Source organism: Pinus tabuliformis, chromosome 6, assembly GCF_031772625.1.
Source record: "Pinus tabuliformis cultivar Carrire ecotype Pingquan chromosome 6, CPIR1, whole genome shotgun sequence".
Lineage (NCBI taxonomy): Eukaryota > Viridiplantae > Streptophyta > Pinopsida > Pinales > Pinaceae > Pinus > Pinus tabuliformis.
In genome coordinates this window covers 1,475,026,911-1,475,047,114 of record NC_142292.1, presented here as the reverse complement: position 1 = coordinate 1,475,047,114, position 20,204 = coordinate 1,475,026,911, and the positions used below count along the sequence as shown (strand labels likewise).

Here is a 20,204-nt window from a genome sequence, read left to right as displayed (position 1 = left end):
AGGGGCAGAGGAGAGGAATTTGGCTCAAAAATCAGTTGTGGCAAGGAAAGTCTTCAATTGGGCAAGGAAATCGCAACTATGCAGAGGCTTAATTAAAACATAGAACTCATGGTAGAAAAATAGAGTAAAAGAAAAATGGTTGCGGTAAATCTACTTGTGAAAGTTTAAGACCACATCACAACATAACATACTTTTGATTATATTTCAAAACATAGAAAAATACATTCACATGATAAATTGGAGGTTGTTGGTTCAAGTAAAACAAGAAATATCTTACTGTGATCAGTTGCGGCAAGGAAATCACAACTACACACAGACTTAATTAAAACACAAAAATCATGACAGAAAAACATAGTAAAAGCAAAATGGTTGCAGTAAATCTACTTGTGAAAGTTTAAGACCATATCACAACATAACATACTTTTGATTATATTTCAAAACATAGGAATGATGAATTGGGGGCTGCTGCTCCAAGTAAAACAAAAAAGATCTTACTGTGATTTATGCTTCACTAGGGTTTCTGAGTAACACATAGTAACTGCGAGCCCACCAACTACACAAAGGCTATATTAAAACACAAAACTCACGGTAGGAAAATAGAGTAAGAGAAAAATTGTCACGCCCCTACACTAGCGGTACTCTTCCAACTGCACTATAGGAGGTGTGGTGCCACTGACCATTTTCTTTTTAATAATACAAATAATCGTGGACTACGCATACTTTTTATACTTAGTTTATTTTTCAACAACTAAGCATATCTGTCATTAACACAATAGAAACTTTCATCATCATTAATCATATTAACATCATTATCATTTAAGTGCACAACAGATTATCATGGGAGGGGCAACTCCCTGTAATTATGAGTCTGCCCGTATCAATAATGTTAATATTCAGAATTCACATATAAGCTTACAACCAAGGGAAACCCCAAGTTTCACCTTTACTTATACAAATTCACCTTCCTGCACCTGTCGTGTAGCCTTGCCCAGCCACTAGGCAAAGTCGCTTGAACCATCATTCAGCTCGTTCATCTCGTGCACGGCTCGCCCGTTTGCTAGTTCCTTCACCCATCGCATAATTTCTCGTTTCATTTTGGGCGCACCCACTACAATCTCCCAATCGTTCACCAACTAGTCGTTCAACCCAGGTGCGTTCACCAACTTGCCCTCCAACCGTTCATCCGGGTGTGTTCACCAACTTGCCCTCCAACTATGTTTACCAATGTGAGTCGACTGTGTCGTCATGCTGGGCGTGCTCGCATGACTCACCTGTCAGCACTCCTTCGCATGCCCAATGCCCTCACCGGTTCACCGTTCACCGCCCAGCCCACCCGGCATTCCACCAAACGCTGTGCACTCGCACACAAGCTTGCCCCACCCTGCTCGCCCTACCATCATGCGCTCGCACCCACCGACCGTCTCAACCGCCCAATTGTTCGACCATTCGACTGTTTGCCCGTTCATTTGACTGCATGCCGAACTCCGTCGTGTGCGCCCGCCCATGCTGCCTGACCTTCACCCTGACTCATTCAGCTGCGGCTTCGACTTGTACCTCCGTGACACACCCTCGACCTGCGGCTCGAGTGCTTCAGCCCGTGTCCATCTGCACCTCCACCTTTACTTTTAGAACTCCTCTACTCGCACTTCGCTCCACTTGGTAGCTCGCACTTCACAGCTTGAGTTTTATGATGAATGGATCTCCACCCATCATCTACTTATATGCCTCTCCACCATGGTTCACCACATCGACCTGCCTAGCTGACCACCCCTTTGGCCCATTGTTCTAACATTCCATATGTTCGCTCGTTGGTTGGGTACCCCCACCGAGGACCACTTTACCTTATAAACCAACTGCCCAACACTTAGCCAGTTTTACACTTCGGCCTCACATTTCTCCATTCGGCTGTCCATTTCACTTGGCTTGTCTGCACTCCTTCATCGTGCACCCTCACCAAAACTCATCCACAACTTCGGGGCTTTACATCCTCCCCAACTCGAAGTCATTGTCGCCCTCGACAATCTTCCATCCCAGCAACCATCTATCACCAAGATATCATCCACACAATTGTGTATATGGGTAATCTAGATGCCCACTCCTTAACCTGATCCATGCCATAGATATGCCACTATGCTGCAAGGAATCATGTGTTGGTACCCCTCATGTAGGTGATTAGTTGGGTAGCTAATCCAACCATGCATCGCCTCCACAAGAACTCATGCCCCACATCGTCATGACTGTCCACTGCATGTTGTCTGTCAACCTGTGTCATCTCACCCCTAGATGCCTGCTCAAAGTGTTTGGAGACTCACTGCCATGAGCAGCTAACAATGAGCCTCATGCTCCATGATAGTCTAAGATGATGAGGAGGGAGTAGAGCCTGAAGGCTCTCCCTCACTTATCAACTCAATCCACCTATTCGGATCCTCCACTTCCATTCTCTGCAAGTATGCCTCCCGATCCTCCATCTGGACATTTATCCTCACATACTCTTCGTTATCATCATCCTCCACTGCTTCCAACCTCTTAGATAGATCCAAGATGCTATCTAACAATGCCCTGATAACCTGTGACTGCTCCATAAGCTTTGCCTCTACAATAGACAAATGCTTATAGATCTCTTCATCTTTCTTTCCATTCTCCATACTCATCATTGTCAGCTTACGCTCGGGCTTAGTTACTCCCACAGTCGGTACACCAATGGGTACATCCTCTCGTCTGTCGTAAATGTACTGTTTCATCATATGGGGAACAATCATTGCATCGAATTCCTTCATGAATTCTATACCCAGAACAACTTCATAGTCATCTATTCGCACCATAGTGAAATCAACTTTCCCTCTCCATTCACCAAGTGTCACATCCACCTTTTTAGCTACACCAATCGCAGATTTTGGAGGAGAATTCATTGTCTTCATTTGTGCTTGCACCAGTACAAAATCTAGCCCAATCCTTCTCGTAGTTTCCTCACTCATAAAGTTTTGAGTTGCTCCATTATCCACCATAGTAAGCACATCAACACTCCCAACCTTCATTTCAACATACTCTAATCTGTTTCTTTCCAGGTCTCTCCTAGAGACAACTTCCATAGCCACTGCAGCTCCCAATATCTGCATAACTCCTACGGAAGTTTCTTCTTTCTTCACATTGGACTGTGCCAAGGCAGCCACCTTTGGTCTTGAAGGACAATTCTTCACCATGTGTGGTTCCTCACATATCCAACACTTCAACAGTTTCTTCATCTTCGACTTGTCATTCGATCTCGAAGTCTCCTCTTTCGTAGTCTTCTCTTTCAGTTTGTCATACTTCTTCTTCTTCTCATCAGAACCCTCATCATAGTGTTCCACCAAACAATCCACAGCAACAAAATCCTCCTCAAGTGTCTTAATATTTTTCCTCTTCACTTCATTCCGTAGTCAAGGTTTCAAACCTATGATAAAGTTGAACACCTTTTCCCTTTCCACCATGTTTGGAAGTTCCAAAACTGCACTTGCGAACTCTCACTGGTATGCCTGCAGACTTCCCGTTTGCTTTATATACTTTATCTTCATCCTCGCATCCCATGTTTCATCTTGTGGACTAAAGTGGGTTTGCAAAGCCTTCTTCATTTCATCCCATGAAGTTATGTCTCCAGCATTGCCATTGGAAATTTGGTCCATCCTCCTTCACCACCACATCTTAGCATCCTTCGTCAAGAATTGAGCAGCTACTTTCACTTTGTTTTCCTCATCGGATAATCCCAAGCGCTCCAAGTACTGTTCCATATCCCATAGAAAGTTGCCAAGAGTTTTCACACTCCTGGTTCCATCATAAGAATCTGGCTCTTTGACTTTGACATGAGTCACACCTCCACCTGAGTTGTGTCTCACGACCTTCTTCAAAACCACGATCTCATCTAGAGCTTCATCAAGAGCTTGCCACAATTTCAAGATTTCAGCCAAACCTTGATCTCTTGCTTCACCAATCTTCTTGACTTCTTCTTTCATTTGTGTATACTCATATTCCATATACTCGTATCGGCCTTTGAGATCTTCAAGTTCTTCCTTCACTTTCGCACAACCTTCATGTTCGGCCTTCATTGAAGTTATGTCAGAACCCAATTCCTCCATTCGTTCCAATACCTTGTTTAGAAAATCTTCTCCTACATTATGGCTAGATTCACCTGTCATAATCTGAGGTTCTTCCGCCATCTCTGCTATCTGCCTTCTTTGTGATCTTGTGTAGACCATAAACTATAAATCTGAATCACCTTTAGATTCCTTCAACCTGAATCAAAAAACCCTGCAAGTCACGATCCTCTTGAAACCACCTTTCACAAGTGTAGTGGGATCAACACCTCCTCGTCGATCTTGTGGCTTTGACACCAACTGTCACATTAGTGCAGTGGGATCAGCTTCACATCGCATATCTACACCTCTTGAACCATCAAAACCCGAGGAATACGAACCTTTCATACCACCTGCCACGCCCCTACACTGGCATACTCTTCCAACCGCATTATAGGAAGTGCTGCACCACTAAGCCTTTTCTTTTTAACAATACTAATGATCGTGGACTACGCCTATTTTCTATACTTAGTTTTCTTTTCAACATCTAAGCATATCTTTCATTAACACATCAGAAACTCTCATCATCATTAATCATATTAACATCATTACCATTTAAGTGCACAACGGATTATCATGGGGGAGGCAACTCCCTATAATTATGAGTCTGCCCGTATCAATAATGTTAATATTCAGATTTTACATATAAGCTTACAACCAAGGGAAACCCAAAGTTTCACCTTTACTTATACAAATTCACCTTCCTGCACCTGTTGTGCAACCTTGCCCAGCCACCGGGCAAAGTCGCCTGAATTGTCGTTCAGCGCGTTCAACTTGTGCACGGCTCACTTGTTTACCAATGCCTTCACCCGTCGCACGATTTCTCGTTTCATTTTGGGCACGCCCAATGCGATCGCCCAACTGTTCACCAACTCGCCCTTTAACCATTCACTCAGGCACGTTCACCAACTTCCCCTCCAACCATGTTTACCACCGCAAGTCGACCGTGTCATCGTGCTGAGCGTGCCCGCATGACTCGCCCGTCGACATGCCTTCGCATGCCCAACGCCCTTGCCGGTTCACCGTTCACTGTTCAGCCCACTCAGTGTTCCACCAAATGTTGTGTGCTCGCACACAAGCTTGCCTCGCCTGGCTCACCCTACCGTCGTGCACTCGCACCCACCGACCATCTCAATCACCCAACCGTTCCACTGTTCGGCGGTTTGCTCGTTCGTTTGACCGCCCGTAGAACTCCGCCGTGTACGCCTGCCCGTGCTGCCCGACCTATGCCCTGACTCGTTCAGCTACGCCTTTGACCTGCACCTCCGTGGCACACCCTCGACTTGCGGCTCAGGTGTTTTGGCCTGTGTCCGCTTGCACCTCCACCTTTACATTCAGAACTCCTCAACTCGCACTTCACTCCACTTGGTAGCTCGCACTTCACAGCTTGAGTTTTATGATGAATGGCTCTCCACCCGCCATCTACTTATATGCCTCTCCGCCTTGGTTCACCATGTCAGCCTGCCCAACCAACCACCCCTTCGACCCATTGTTCTAACATTCCACATGTCAGCTCATTGGTTGGGCACCCCCACCTGGGACTGCCTTACCTTATAAACCAACCGCCCAACACTTAGCCAATTTTACACTTCAGTGTCGTGTTTCTCCATTCGGCTGTCTGTTTCGCTTGGCTCGCCTGCGCTCTTCTGTCATGTGCCCTCGCCGAAACTCATCCAGAGCTCCAGGGATTTACAAAAATGGTTGCAGTAAATCTACCTGTGAAAGTTTAAGACCATATCGCAACATAACATACTTTTGATTATATTTCAAAACATAGAAAAATACATTCGCATGATAAATTGGAGGCTGCTGCTCCAAGTAAACAAGACAAATCTTAATGTGATTTACGTTTCACTAGGGTTATGGAGTAACACACAGTAAAACATAGTAACTGTGCGCCCACCAAAATTCGCTCCACCATTTTCTCTTTACCTTTGAGACTTTCACCCTGTTGTTCGGTCAACCTTGCAAGTGACTTTTACATTCATATTTATACAAAGCATACATTTGATCATTTATTCATGACAGAGGAAACATTGATACACAACATGGATGATTTTACATAATAGATGGTTTTTTGAACTTGAAGGTGTTGTGGAGTGTGGGAACGAATGCCTGCCCATACATATTTACAAAAATTCATTAAGTGTCTTAAACTCTCTACCATGTTGCGGAATGGTCAGCGATGTACTTCTGCTCAGACTTTAGTCCTGCTTGCAAACAAAATCGCAACCTGCAAAAATACTTCTGACAAATATGACTACTGTTAGAGTGTTTAACGCAGTAGTTGGGATTAATATTTCCAACATGATTTTGTGAAAATTGTCTTGTTTTTAAGTTATTTTTTCTTGTTACATTAAAAGTTGGGCATATATATTGCTAACTACTTGAGCAGAAAATGTATATATACATGTATAACTTTGACAATAATTTTTTGTGCGCATAATATAGATCAAGTTGAAAAGCATGAAAAATGGTGATTTCTCGCACTTCTCTGCACTCCCGCACTCGGTCAACCATGGTTGTTTCATAGTGCGAGAGAGTGCAGATAAATCACCATTCTGCATTTCCGCATAACTCGATCCATTAAATGTACATATGATATATACGATAAGAGATTGTTTACCCATTTAAATAGATTAGGAGTTATTCATGACTTTCATAATACTCTAACAATGGAGTTATGTAAGCCCTCTCAAAGCTTTTCTAATCAAATATTTAAGGAAATGGAGAGTCAAGAAAATTAAAATGAGAATCATCTACTGTAAGGGAGACCATCACAACCTCCCGACCAGGAAGAAAATAAGCAATGGATATGAGCAATGTCATGTTCTTTATTTAAGAAATTCTTCTCTTATCCTCCATGTCAACAGGACGTTGTTCACCATTGATGTCATAGAAGTTCAAGGTTTTCATTTTTTTCCAAGTCTCGAAATATTTAACTGTTTTGCTGCAAGGTGTATATTGTTTAATCTAAAATTGATTTTCTTTACATTCATATTCCCCCAATCTTTTGACAAAAACTTTGAACGTGAGCAGACTATAAAGAAAACGAATGATCATTATGATTAGAGAAGTAAGAAAATTTGTATTTCAACATTGCAAAAATTTAATAGCAAATCTATTCCATATCTTACTGTGAATTGTGTCAAATTCCATTTTTCGTTGTTATCATGTATAGTATATATATTTTGTATTAAATCATCATAGTTTAATGATTAATAACAAGTATTTTCTATTGGTTATTTATGAAGGAGCCTGCCTTTAATGCATAACCCTAAGTTTTCATAATGTCAGACAACCCTGCAACCATGTTAATACTAATAATTGTAGACATAATGTTGCATCTCCCTCGCAACAATGTGGAGGAGGTCATAGCATGCATCGATTAAAGGAGTGCTATCTGCAAGTCACGTATATTCACCACAAGCCTCCCATCCTGATCAAATTTTATCAAGGACGTTGCTGTTTCTAGCCATGGAATTACAAGCAACAAACTGTAGTACTGTAAATATAGTGGAAACATTGATACATTATGTGGAGGTATGTAGGTGCCTGGCCACCCCTCATTTCTTTTTCTACACCTCCCACTCCCACTCCACACAATGTATTCCCCATTTCTTTTTCTACACCTCACACTCTATACAATGTACTCCCACTCCACACAATGTATTTCCCATTTCTTTTTCTACACCTCGCACTCTACACAATGTATGTATTTCCCATTTCTTTTTCTACACCTCGCACTCTACACAATGTATAAAGGTTATGGAGAATTTTTTCAGTTCTCTCGGGTATATAAAGGATTGAAATTATGTGGGTTTTGGCATCATTGAGAAGAGTAGTAGCAGTGTAGCATTCATTGATGGAATCCAGTATTTATAAAATTAGTTTTTATTTATTTAATATCATTTGTCAAAGCACTAATAAATATCGAAAATAAAACAAAATTATGTAATATTAAAGATGGTTTAGCCAATGGTAAATTGGAAATAAGATTTAAAAAAATAAAAAATTATTTTTGAATTTACAAAAAAATTAAGAATGTTCAAGATTTCCCTAAAACTTTGATTAAAATTAAAAAATCCAATTTTTTTTCAAATTCAGTGTTATATTCCCTGGCTAGGTAAAGACTAAAAATAACACACTTGACTTAAAATATTTGCACTAAAAATTAAATGTATGAATAATTGAAAAAGTATAATATAAGAATGAAATATTAAATTAGTATAAGGGATAATATGGACCATATTTAAATGGTTTAAATTTAACAATATCTCTCTCCGTGTCAAGCGATTCTCAATACCCAACCATGGATGTAAGAAGTAACACATGTCAACGATGGCAATTATTGTAATTGTATAGGTTCTAAAGGATTTATCCATTTTTTCAATGGAATTTTTATAATATAAAGGCAATTTCAAGTCAGTGTTATTTAGATTTTAAGCTTTTATGACTTTAATGAAGTTTTAAAAATAATGGTTGTATTTTCGATAGAAATATTAACTAGTATAGGATAGCTTTGAAGTAGGATAAGGGAATAGTAAAGAGGAATAAGATAAATTTTAATTAGAGTAAAATTTTTATTATAGGTAAATGTATTAAATGTAAAATTAACAAATTATTTAAAATAAGTGTTATAGGGGTCACTCAAGTTAGAAAGCATGTTCTAAAAAATTTATATATAACATTATAACTTGTATTGGTTACTGTTAAATTTGAAATTGTTAATATATAATCATATAGTCTTGCTTTGGTAGGGACTAATAAATTGAGATGTTTACACATTTACAATTTTACTCCTACATAAATAATGGTGGGAACTAACTCTTGGTAAGTATATTTATTTACATCTTATTCCTAACTTTTTTGATGCAAAGAGTTGCCTAAATTATTATTATTATGGGAAGTATCTGATGGTAAATATTTTAATTTTGGATGGTTTTCTTGCGAAACTTAAGAATAGAAAATCACTACACAAATATTTAAATATCATGAATATGACAACAATATCCATAAATTATCAGATAAAACATGTGAAGCAGTTATCCACATGGCATTGTATTGTGCAAACGTTGCAATAAGACCTTCAAGTTATGTTCCAATCAAATATTTGAACAATAGTTTTTTAATAAATTAAAAATGATTTATTTTTCAAAATTAAACATTAAAAATTGCATTGGTCAATGTTAAACTAATAGTTGTCAATGAGAAAACCCTTTGCAACTTGATCATTTGTTAGGAAAAATATCACTTTTGTGAAATTACTTGACATAATGTTTATTTGTAAATTTGTTTATGTCATGTGTGCTTATTGTTCTGGATTTAAAGCTTATATGGGTTTGGTTTATTAGTATTATGTCACTGATAATTATCTGATGTATTTTTTTTCGTTAAAGTTATTAATAGAAAATCTAGAAAAAAAAATTGAAGCTGCAATTGGCTGAAAAGAAACTATGGGATGCAATTTGATGATTGAATTTAATTACCCTTGATGTTGTAATACCTAGGCATCTAATCTAGGGAATATATTATTAAATTATGTGAATTTATTGATCAATGGCTCTCGCGATAAGACAAGACGCTGTCTTAGGAGGTTGGGGAGAGTGGGGCTCATTAACGAGTCAATTGACCACCTTCCACTTGTTGGATGAGGTGGAGGTAGTTATTAACTACCAATTGAGTTGGAAAAAGGGGTATGTTTCTTGTCCTATACTAGCATGAGACTCACACAATACAGAACTGGGGACTATATAGGAACAAAAAAGAAAGAAGAGAGAATGAATTGACTTGTAGCCTATTGAAGATTGGGGGGACCTTTTAGGAGAAAGAGTGAAGGTTGGGTGGATCTTGGTATCTCCAAATTTATTTTCCCGAATTGAGATGAGAAGTTGGTATCTTGACTATCTAGTGTTTTGATCTAGGTGGATATTGGTGGCCATCTGCCTATTCCACTTGGACCCCCACCACTGTCTCTTTCAGTTTTTCGGTTTCCTTAATTGTAGCACAGTTAAATATTTTTGACATTTTTTCGGGTCCTGAACTTCCAGAGCCGTTTTTAGTCCCTAAACAACGTTTTTAGGGAAAACAGAGAGACCGAAAACATCCCAAAGTAGTTTTCTAGTTCACTTTTAGCCTTCTCTTTGAGATCTTTGAAACAGGGTATTATGAAAGCCAAACAGAGATCATATGTGAAAGTTACGACCTTGGGAAGTTGATGTACCAATTTACCCAAACGAGGCCCAAGTTTTGGCACTTCATCTCCTAGGGTTAGGTTTTTGGATGTTTAGGGTTTTCCATTATTTCTCAATAATAAATAGGCCTTTGAGCCTCATTGTAACACAGCTCAGAGGCATGTAGCCACCACATCTCTCCTCAGAGATAAGGTAACATCACCCGAGCTATCTTATTTCCATTTTGTTTGTAAGCATAGTTCAGTATTTTTCACTAATGAAATGAAGTGATTTTCTGCCGCATCTATGTGTTTATGATTATATTTGTAAGTTGTTGCATTCCCATTTAAGTTTGGATCAGTGGTATCAGAGCAGTCTTCTCTTTCTCTATTTTTCTTTGCATGTCCCCAACGAGGTCAGGGTATAAGGAATTAGGGCTCGATCTGGTTGAACCATTGCAGGATTAGCCTCACAAAACTCGACAACCTCCCATGGCAGAAGAAAAGAAAGAAGAGGGGGTAGGAGATCCTTTCAAAATGTTTCTCTAAGAAGCTCTCGAGCGACAGAGGGATGCGATGATGGACAACTTTTCCCATATCCTTCAACGGCTACCCACGGGCGATGCATCTTCATCCAGCAGCCACTCTAGAGGTGCCACTCCTTTTGAGGTACAAGTTAACCTCGATATTCTCATATTTGAAGGCCTGATAATGTAGACGTCATAGATAAATGGTTAAATCTATTGGAAGGATATTTTTCAGTTCATGACTTTTCCAATCAGGAAAAGATTACATTTTCAATTCTCAAAGTTGCCCTGCATGTCAAGGACTAGTGGGAAACCTACTCTGAACAAAAGGATGAGAGTGAACCCTCACTGTTTTCAACTGCACCCACTTGTAATTATTTACGAGATGCCATCAAGGAACAATATTACCTTGTTGGGAGCTATGAAGATAAATACATAAAGTGGACCACGCTATGGCAGGGAAGGGATCAAGATGTGTCGGAGTTCACAAATACTTTCCATACCCTTCACACTATTAGTGTCAGTCTTTACAGCCTTCCTCCAGTGATCAAACATGCTCTTACAAAGTGATTTTAATGTGTCAAGGTCAAATTTTGTCATTTCAGTGAGTCTTCAAGAAAAATTTGGTCACTAGGCATTGGGTCTAGGGTTTGATTTTACCCTTGTCAAAGTTGTCCAAATGTCGGTCCATGTCACAGTTTAGCTGAGTGTACCATAATTCAGAGAGTTGTCATTATCATGTCAAGTCCCACTAGGTCATTTCACACCTTGTTCATGCTTCAGTTGCGCCTAGGTAAGGTCATTTCCCTCTCCTAGGGTTTTGAAGGCAATTTCTCTTGGACAACCAAATCATCGGCAAAACTTGTATCCGGATGTTCATACACCTTCCCCTATCCTTAAAGTACCTTATCAAACACTTCCCATCACTGAGACCCCCCAAATTCCTCATTTTCACACAAACCCTAGTTTCTTGTTACAACTTGGCAATTTTCTAGGTTGGACCTGTGTTTTGCCTTCTTGGACCCCTTCCCCTCACTCAATTTCATAGATTCCACTTTCCCCTACTTCCTAACATCCCTCCCTACTTCCCAAAATTTCCTGAAGAATTTAGAAGCTCCCTATCCCCTTCATTTCGCTTCATTTCGACAAATCCCTTGTTCCACACATCGTGGTAGGTTTGACTCAAATGATGTTTCTGACCAATCAAAGATGAATTTATGAAAAATGAGAGATTTTTTTGTCCACAACAGACGAAGGAAGAAAAGCCTCCTTCACTTTTTACATAGGTGTCATGGTTTAGAGAAATTTCAAAAATACAATTGCCTCAGGAGAATTGATGCACCTCTGAAGTGACCTTGGAAAAATCAAGTTTTCGCCTAGCTAAGTTGGCCAAATGACTTGCTTGATGCATAACATGATAACTAGACACAAAGATATTTCCAATGAGCTATCATGAGCTCAATTTGGAGTTTAGGAAGGCATTCAAAAGTTGACTGTAACAGCACTCTGCCTTGAGGCAGCCTCACTAGGCACATTTTGACCAGTCTAGGGAGATTTGATTTTTGATAGGGAAAATGAACTCCAAATTCAAAAATTCTGGTCGAGTTGGAAAGTAGACTCAAATACCTTCCCAACAAGCTATCTTGCGCCCAATTTGGAAACCAGGAAGGCATACAAACGTTACCTAGAAAAGAGCACAACGCACAAAGGGAGCGCGGTGCACTGGGAGAGGTTTTCCAGTGTAAAATTTACACTGGCACGACGCACACAGAGAGCACGACACACAAGGAAAAAAGGGGCTGAAGTTGTGCCAAATTGCCTCAAATTTCTTGTGAAGCCCATCAAATCAAGAGGTAGGCCTTATGACACTTCTTGTACAGCAAATTTGTCAATGATATGGTGTTTATAAGATTTTTAAATGTCACCCAAAAGCATAAGGTCAACCATAAGAAAATCACCAAGAAGACGATGGCTGGGGTTGCAAAAATGAGATGATAGCACCAAGGTTTCACTCCACTCCCCTTTTCCCCTCACCCATCATCTTTCTCATCTCCCCTTCACCATTTTTTCTAAGAAACCCACCCTAAACCCACCCCATAACCCTTTCCCTATCCCTGCAAGCAATTCATGGTGAAATTTTGAGTGCGCGGTGCACACACAAGGAGGCGCATCACACTCAGAGAGTGCGGCGCACTAGGAGCCTGGCCTCAGTGTAAAAATGCCACTGGCACGACGCACTGGGCAGGGCGCGCGGCGCACTGGGCAGAGCGCGCGGCGCACAGAGGTATAAGCCTAGAAAACCACAAATTTGCCTAAAACTTTTGTGAATGCCTATCAAACTTGAAAGGTAGACCAACTACCTTCACTCTTGGCATTAAACTTGATGAGAATATCATGATTTTGACGAGTATGAACCCAATGCCAAAATTTTTTTTAGTAAACAAAGGAAGACACAAAGAAATCAAGCTCCTAGGGTTTTTGCTACAGTAACAATGTTGTCAAAGTGTTCTCCTACCCTACCCCATCAACACCATACCCAAACACTTCCGAATCCCTGATAAATCTCTCCCTTTAATCCCTATCCCCATTTCATCATTCCTCTCCTAATACTCCCTGTTTTATTGCCCCCTTGGTGACAGATTTTCAGAGCATCTACCAGTTTCATTGGATTCAGAGGGCAGCATAAGACTCAGGGTACAAACAACATTAATGGAATCAGAAGTTTCATCAGATTATGAGGGGCCTTCAGGAGAGCCATCAGGTGAAAGAGAGACCGAGTTTGTTCTCCTCCACGATGATGACACCGACACAGAGCCAACAAATGAGGAGCTTAGAGAAGTAATCCAGGAACAACAGAAAGTGATTGAGAACCTATCCCTGGACTTGGATAGGGAAAAGTGGAACGTGCAGTATCTCAAGTAGAGGAACAAGCAACTTGAGGATCGGCTAGCTGAGATAGAGTTGCAGATGATCAAGGAAAACCGACGACACATCCTAGCAGCGCAAGCAGACCTATGGAGCAGAGAGACAAAGACCGGAAATATGTGCTAGAGAAAGTGAATGTTCACTTGGAGTAGGGATTGGACAAAGCAAATAGGGAGAAAGACATGTTGAGGCACATGACTCATCACTACTAGCTCGAAACATGAGCTCCAAAGTGAGAATCAGGATCCTAAAGGCAAAATTGAGCAAAGCGGCAAAGGAGGCAAAGGAGCAAGATCAGCTTCGAATCTTGGCTGAGGCCTCCTTGGCACAACAAAGAACTTCATAGGGAACCTCCAGCCCAAATTTCAAAGAATTTGAGCAAATTTTGGTCACAGGCAAATTTTTTGAGCACAAAACAAGAAATTTCTCCCTGTGCGCCACGCCACTGAGGTGACACTAAAATTCTAGGGCTCCAATGGAGAAACCGTTTGCATTTTTGGATTCAACATCGAAAAATACTACTACTGGTGTCCGGGCTAGAAATTTTGACAAGTTTTGGGTCTCCTAAAGGTCAAAAAACACCCAAAAATGGCCTCTTTGCCACTTTTTTGACACATAGAAAGCAGTCTTGGGAGAATGAATTTTTGGAGGGGAAAATGAGCTTCAAATTCAGAAATTCTAGTTGGGTTGGAAAGTAGATAGGACAGGATTTCCAACAAGCCCACTTGGGCACATTTTGGACACCTGCAAGTGCCCCAAAACAGGCTCCAAAGTGGCGCGACGCACAGAGAATTTGGCGCGGTGCACAGGGGAAAAAACGGCCAATTTGCTCCCGTTTCACGAAATTTCGGGTCACGACTTCTCCAAGTGGGCCCAGTCATCTACACTTCGGTTTTTTGGCACCAAAGGCAGCATTTAAAGATTTTTCTCTCCAGATGGGCATCTATCCAAGTGGCAAAAGAATGCAAAGGGTCACCCTAGCCGAATGTCATGCTTGAGAGCGCTGCACCTATAGCTGATGGTTGGCTCTCCATCTCCTTTTCGAAATGATTTGAGGAACTTCCCAACCCCTCGTGTTCCATCTCTTCTCTACACTTTCTATATATTGTATGCAAGTTATTTGCAAAGGGTTGGCTGGCTTGTAACTTCTGGGAGATTGTGGGAAAGAAACTCTATTTCTACACTGTGTATTTTTGACAGAGGATTAATGAAAGGCAGCGGCTCTGTTTCATGAGATTCTTGTGGTCACGAGTGTAGCAAATGTGTTCTTATGTTCCATATGTATCTTGTTATGTTTCATATTTCATTTCATGCTTCATTTCAGTGAAATTTTCTAAGTGAGATTAGGTAGAATTCAATTTATATTGCTCTTCCTGTGGGAAAATTTCATGTGCAGTGTTATTCTTCTATTGAAAAAGATCCATGCGACCATGCCCTTTCACTCTCTTCAGCAATCTTTCCATTCCGCGTTACCTTAAGCCAAAATTTCTGCCCTTGCCACCTACCTTACCTCACGAAATAATCTATGCCTTCATATTCAATTCTCTGTTCTTTGCTGAGCTCCAGTCCCATATACATCCCAGAAGCTCAGCCATTCATAAAATATTTTTCAAAATCCCTTTTCACTTACTAGCCTAAGGTAAATACTGCATTGTAAGTCACCTCAGATCATTTTTGCTTATCCATTCACTGAGCGTGACTCGGAGAGAGCCCTCTCCTGCTCTGGTAGGGCTAGCTACCAGACTGAGCGTGGTTTTTGGTTACCCTAATTTTTGCCTTCCTTCAGCCTAAGGCAGATTTAGGTGCTAACATTGTGTACCATGGACCTAGGAAGGATGTGCTGGAATTTTTTGAAAGCTGTGGATTCAAATGTCCTGAAAGAAAGGGCACTGCAGACTTGCTACAAGAGGTTACATCTAAGAAAGATCAAGAACAATACTGGGTAGACAAAAGCCGGTCTTATCGCTATGTCCCTGTCAAGGAATTTGTATTTAGATTCAATCAGTTTAATGCAGGTTTGGATTATGAAAATGAGTTATCAGTCCCTTATGCTAAGAAACAGAAGTCACATAGCAGCTTTGGTATTCAATAGGAGCCCTATCCCCAAAATAGGGATCTTCAAGGCCTGCCATGCAAGAGAATGGCTTCTTGTCAAACGGAATTCCTTTGTTTACGTCTTTAGAATTGTACAGATTATGATTGTTGCCTTCATTGGAGTCACTGTATTCTTGAGGACTGAAATGCACCATAAAACCTTAAGTGATGCAAATCTGTACCTTGGAGCACTCTTTTTCGGCATCATGACGAACTTGTTCAATGGAATTGCAGAATTACCCATGATAATTTTTAGGCTACCAGTGTTCTTCAAGCAGCAGGATCTTCTATTCTACCCTGCATGGACTTTCACTATTCCTACTTTTATATCGATAATTCCCATGTCATTATTGGAAGCTGGAATTTAGATGGCGATGTCTTACTATATCATTGGGTTTACCTCTGAGGCTAGCAGGAAATTTGCAGAACAATGGTCATAGCTAATACTAGTGGATCTTTATCTCTTCTTATCATCTTCATGCTTGAAGGATTCGTTCTTCCTAGAGATAGAATTCCAAAATGATGGATATGGGGCTACTGGAGCTCCCCTTTGATGTATGTAGAGAATGCGATCTTTGCAAATGAGATGCTTGCTCCTAGATGGAAGACTAATGCAGACAATGCCACGAATCTAGGCCTGACTACGCTAAAGCGTTATAACATGTTTACGCAATCCCAACAGAACAAAGATAAGGGCTAACAATAGTAGTTGAGCTGGTTGCAAATCCTTCTATAATTTTCATGGAGGAAAGGGCTAACAATATCAGTTGAGCTGGTTACAAATCCTTCTATAATTTTCATGGATGAACCCACTTCTGGTTTGGATGCCAGAGAAACTGCAATTTTATGCGAACTATTCATAATACAGTGGATACTGGAAGGACAGTTGACTGTACCATTCATCAACCTAGTATTGATATCCCTGAAGCTTTTGATGAGCTATTGTTGATGAAAACAAGAGGCCAAGCCATTTACTTCGAGCCACCAAGCCGGAATTGTCGCAAGATGGTTGAATTCTTTGAGGATATTCCAAGAGTACCGAAGATCATAGAAAAATACAACCTAGCTACATGGATGTTGGAAGTTAGCTCTATTATTGTCGAACACCGGCTAGGGATAGACTTTTCAAAGCATTACAAAAATTCTTTCCTCCACATGCGGAATAGAGCCTTGGTTAAGGAGCTCAATACTCCATTTCCGGGAGAAAAAGATATATACTTCGTTACCCAGTATTCACAATCATTCTTCGGACAGTTCACGTCCTGTTTATGGAAGCAGTGGTGGACTTACTGGTGAAATATCGATTATAATGCTATTAGACACTCCTTCACATTTGCCTGTGCTTTGCTATTTGGAACGACCTTTTGGAATATTGGCACAAAGCGGAACCGCAGCAAATGATATCCTTATCGTTGCTGGGGCTTTGTATGGAGCACTTATATTCTTAGGAGTTAACAATAGTTCAACTGTGCAACCTATGGTTGATGTAGACAGAACGATGTTTTATAGAGAAAGGGTTGCAAGAATATACCAAGCATTGCCCTATGCTATGGGTCAGACAGTTATGTACACTTTATCGCTTACAATATGGTTCAGTTCGAGTGGACCAGCAAGAACTCGCTATGTTGAAAGAAGACAGGCCCTCTTACTTTCTGATGGCCAGAATGGTCGATCGATTCCCAATACATGTCAAAAAAAAATAGATGCATTCTCTGTCAACTATGCCCATGGAATTGATGCACAACAACGTACAAGGAACTTTTGGAGAGATCATTGGTGTGCAGATGCTCCATTTAAAATGAAGCGCTTTGCTTGTGACCATGAACGTTTTCTTTGGGCAATCAAATGCTAGAAATGGTCATCAATGCTGGACAATCCACAAAGGCAGGAGATGAGATGACATTCAGTTATATAGAGAAAGATATATTTGTGACAACAGCCAGTGATCGCAGTATTGTTCTATATGACTTTCGGATGGCATCACCTTTGAACAATACGCAGACAAGGAATAACGCCAGAAACGTTTTAAGCATTTTCCAGAAATGAAACGCTTTTGGAGTCATCGACACCTACCAAAAGCCAAAAATAAACAAAGACATCTGTCACAGCAGAGAAATAGGAACAGACAGTCTATTTTTGGACTTCAGTTATGATTCAAAGTTTCCACACTACAGGTGTTGCGTCTTTGTGGGCTATTAAACAGCTTTCAAGTGTAACGCTGCTCCTTTAGCGGTGGATGGCTTTTCATCTTCAGTTAATAATGATTAAACCATCCCATATTCTGAGTTGATTCATTTTTTGATAGAGTGAGTCTATTTATTGTATATAAAAAAAAATTAAGGAGGTTTTGAGCTCTGAGAAAAAGTGTGGGAAGAAAAACCCAACACAATCACTGTACAGTTTTGACAGAGAAATAATTAAATGGTGCAGCTTTGATTTATAAGATCCTTGCGGTATGAGTTTTGGCAATGTGTTTTTCTCTCTGTTTCATATGTATCATGTGTTGTTTTGCAGTCCATTCATGATTGTTTCCAGCTGAATAGTTTCAACTGAGAAAGGTAGAATCCAGTCATTGCTCTACCTTGAGGAAGTGTTCAGTCTTTATGTGTTTTCTTCTGCCTGGAAAGGATTCATACATTAATGCCCTTTTCAACTTTCTTAAATAGTCTTTTCACCCCATTTAATTTCAATTCGATTGCTAAAATCTCATGCTTATCTCGCCTTATGAAATATCCTGTGCCTTTGGTTAAATCTCTGCTCACGCTGTCATTGTCCCATACAACCCAGCAACTTAGTCATTAAATCAAATATCCCTCACTCAAATTCATTTACTAGCCTAATAATCAGTTCCCATTTAAGTCATCTCGCACCCTATTGCTCCTTTTATCGAGATTGACTGGAGAGAGCCCTCTCCTGTCCTCGTAGGGCTAGCTACGAGGTTGAGCTTGGTTTGATGTTGCCTCGAGTTTTGCCTTTTTTCAGCTTGAGGCAGATTCGAGCGCTAACATAGTGGCAACTCCACTAGGGACGAGATGGTTTACTTGTAGATTGTTTTGCCCCAGTACATATCTCAAGTTTAGAGCTGATTGTTGATGGTGAACAACGATGAGACATAAGAAGACGGCTGAAATCATTCACCTGGCGACTCCATCCATTGACGAATCCATGCAATCAATCCTTCATGGTGACTCCACTGTAGAGGGATCAGTAGCTTTGAGATTTCTTAAGATGGATCGGATTGCAAGAAGATACGCTCCCATGAGCTAAGATCACATCCCAGGTTTTCCAAATAAAATGCCCAAGGTAGATTGGTCAAAAAATTTGCCTGTGTTCAGAAATGTGGAAGGTAATGACGCTGCTCTTCATCTGGTGAAATTTCACATTCACGTGCATAAATTAAAGATCGATTTTCCTGAAGAATGTTTGATGAAAATGTTTATGGCTACTCTGGAAGATGAAGCCCGATCTTGGTATGAAAGTTTGCCACTTGCTTCCATTTATTGTCTAAAGGACTTTCATTCAATATTCTTTGAGAAGTATAAAGAATCGTATCCTTCATTAAATCTAGTTCATGACTGTTGCAAACATGCTTCTACTTTTATTGAAAACCTTGAAAAATATTATGAAGATGATAATTTCATGGATGATGATATCATGGAAGCCCTGTATGAAAATCCCTTTCAGCAGCGTAAAGATGATCATGAAAATTTGCAGCATGATCAAGATTGTAGTACGGTGGAAGATGAAAGAATTCTGCATCTTGACAGTCAACATGAATTATATGAAATAGATCAGCAGGTTGAAGAGTTCCATATGCCTGAAGTTGATGAAAGAAAAAGTGTCGGTTCAGATCTATCGATAGAAGAAGACAGCATGCAAGTAAGTTCAGTTCTAATTTCAGAATGTGATAATGTCAGGATAGCTATTTCAGTTCCAGATTCAGACTGTGATGACCAAGAATGCCTAGCACGAAATCCTGTGAAAGAGAAATCTACTACTGAAATCATCTCGGATGAAGAAGACAAAGTTTTGGATCCAAATGTTCTTAGTTCATTAGAATACAACCTTCATGAGGAGGTAATCCAGTCAGTGTATGAAAAACAAGATCAGACCTTCATTCAATACATTCACACCACAGAAGATCAAAACATTTAGGATTTCCATTCAGATTCCTCTTCATATGTTTCATGTGTTGAAATGTTTTTCCAAGAAGATATCTGCTCATCTACCTGTTCAGAGTTTTTTAAATACTAATTTAACATAAAATTTTAATTATTTATTAATAATTTTTAACTAACTATTATCATAAAATTATTTTTATTTATTTTATTTTAAGGGATTGGTCCCCCTAGGGTAACTTTTTTCCCTTAAATTATTAAA

At 40.0% G+C, this 20,204-nt stretch overlaps 1 pseudogene; it reads left to right on the top strand.

Moving 5' to 3' along the window:
• The first annotated feature begins 13,023 nt into the window (after nucleotides 1-13,023).
• On the top strand, nucleotides 13,024-17,676 carry LOC149264206 (ABC transporter G family member 35 pseudogene; annotated as a pseudogene).
• The last annotated feature ends 2,528 nt before the right edge of the window (nucleotides 17,677-20,204 follow it).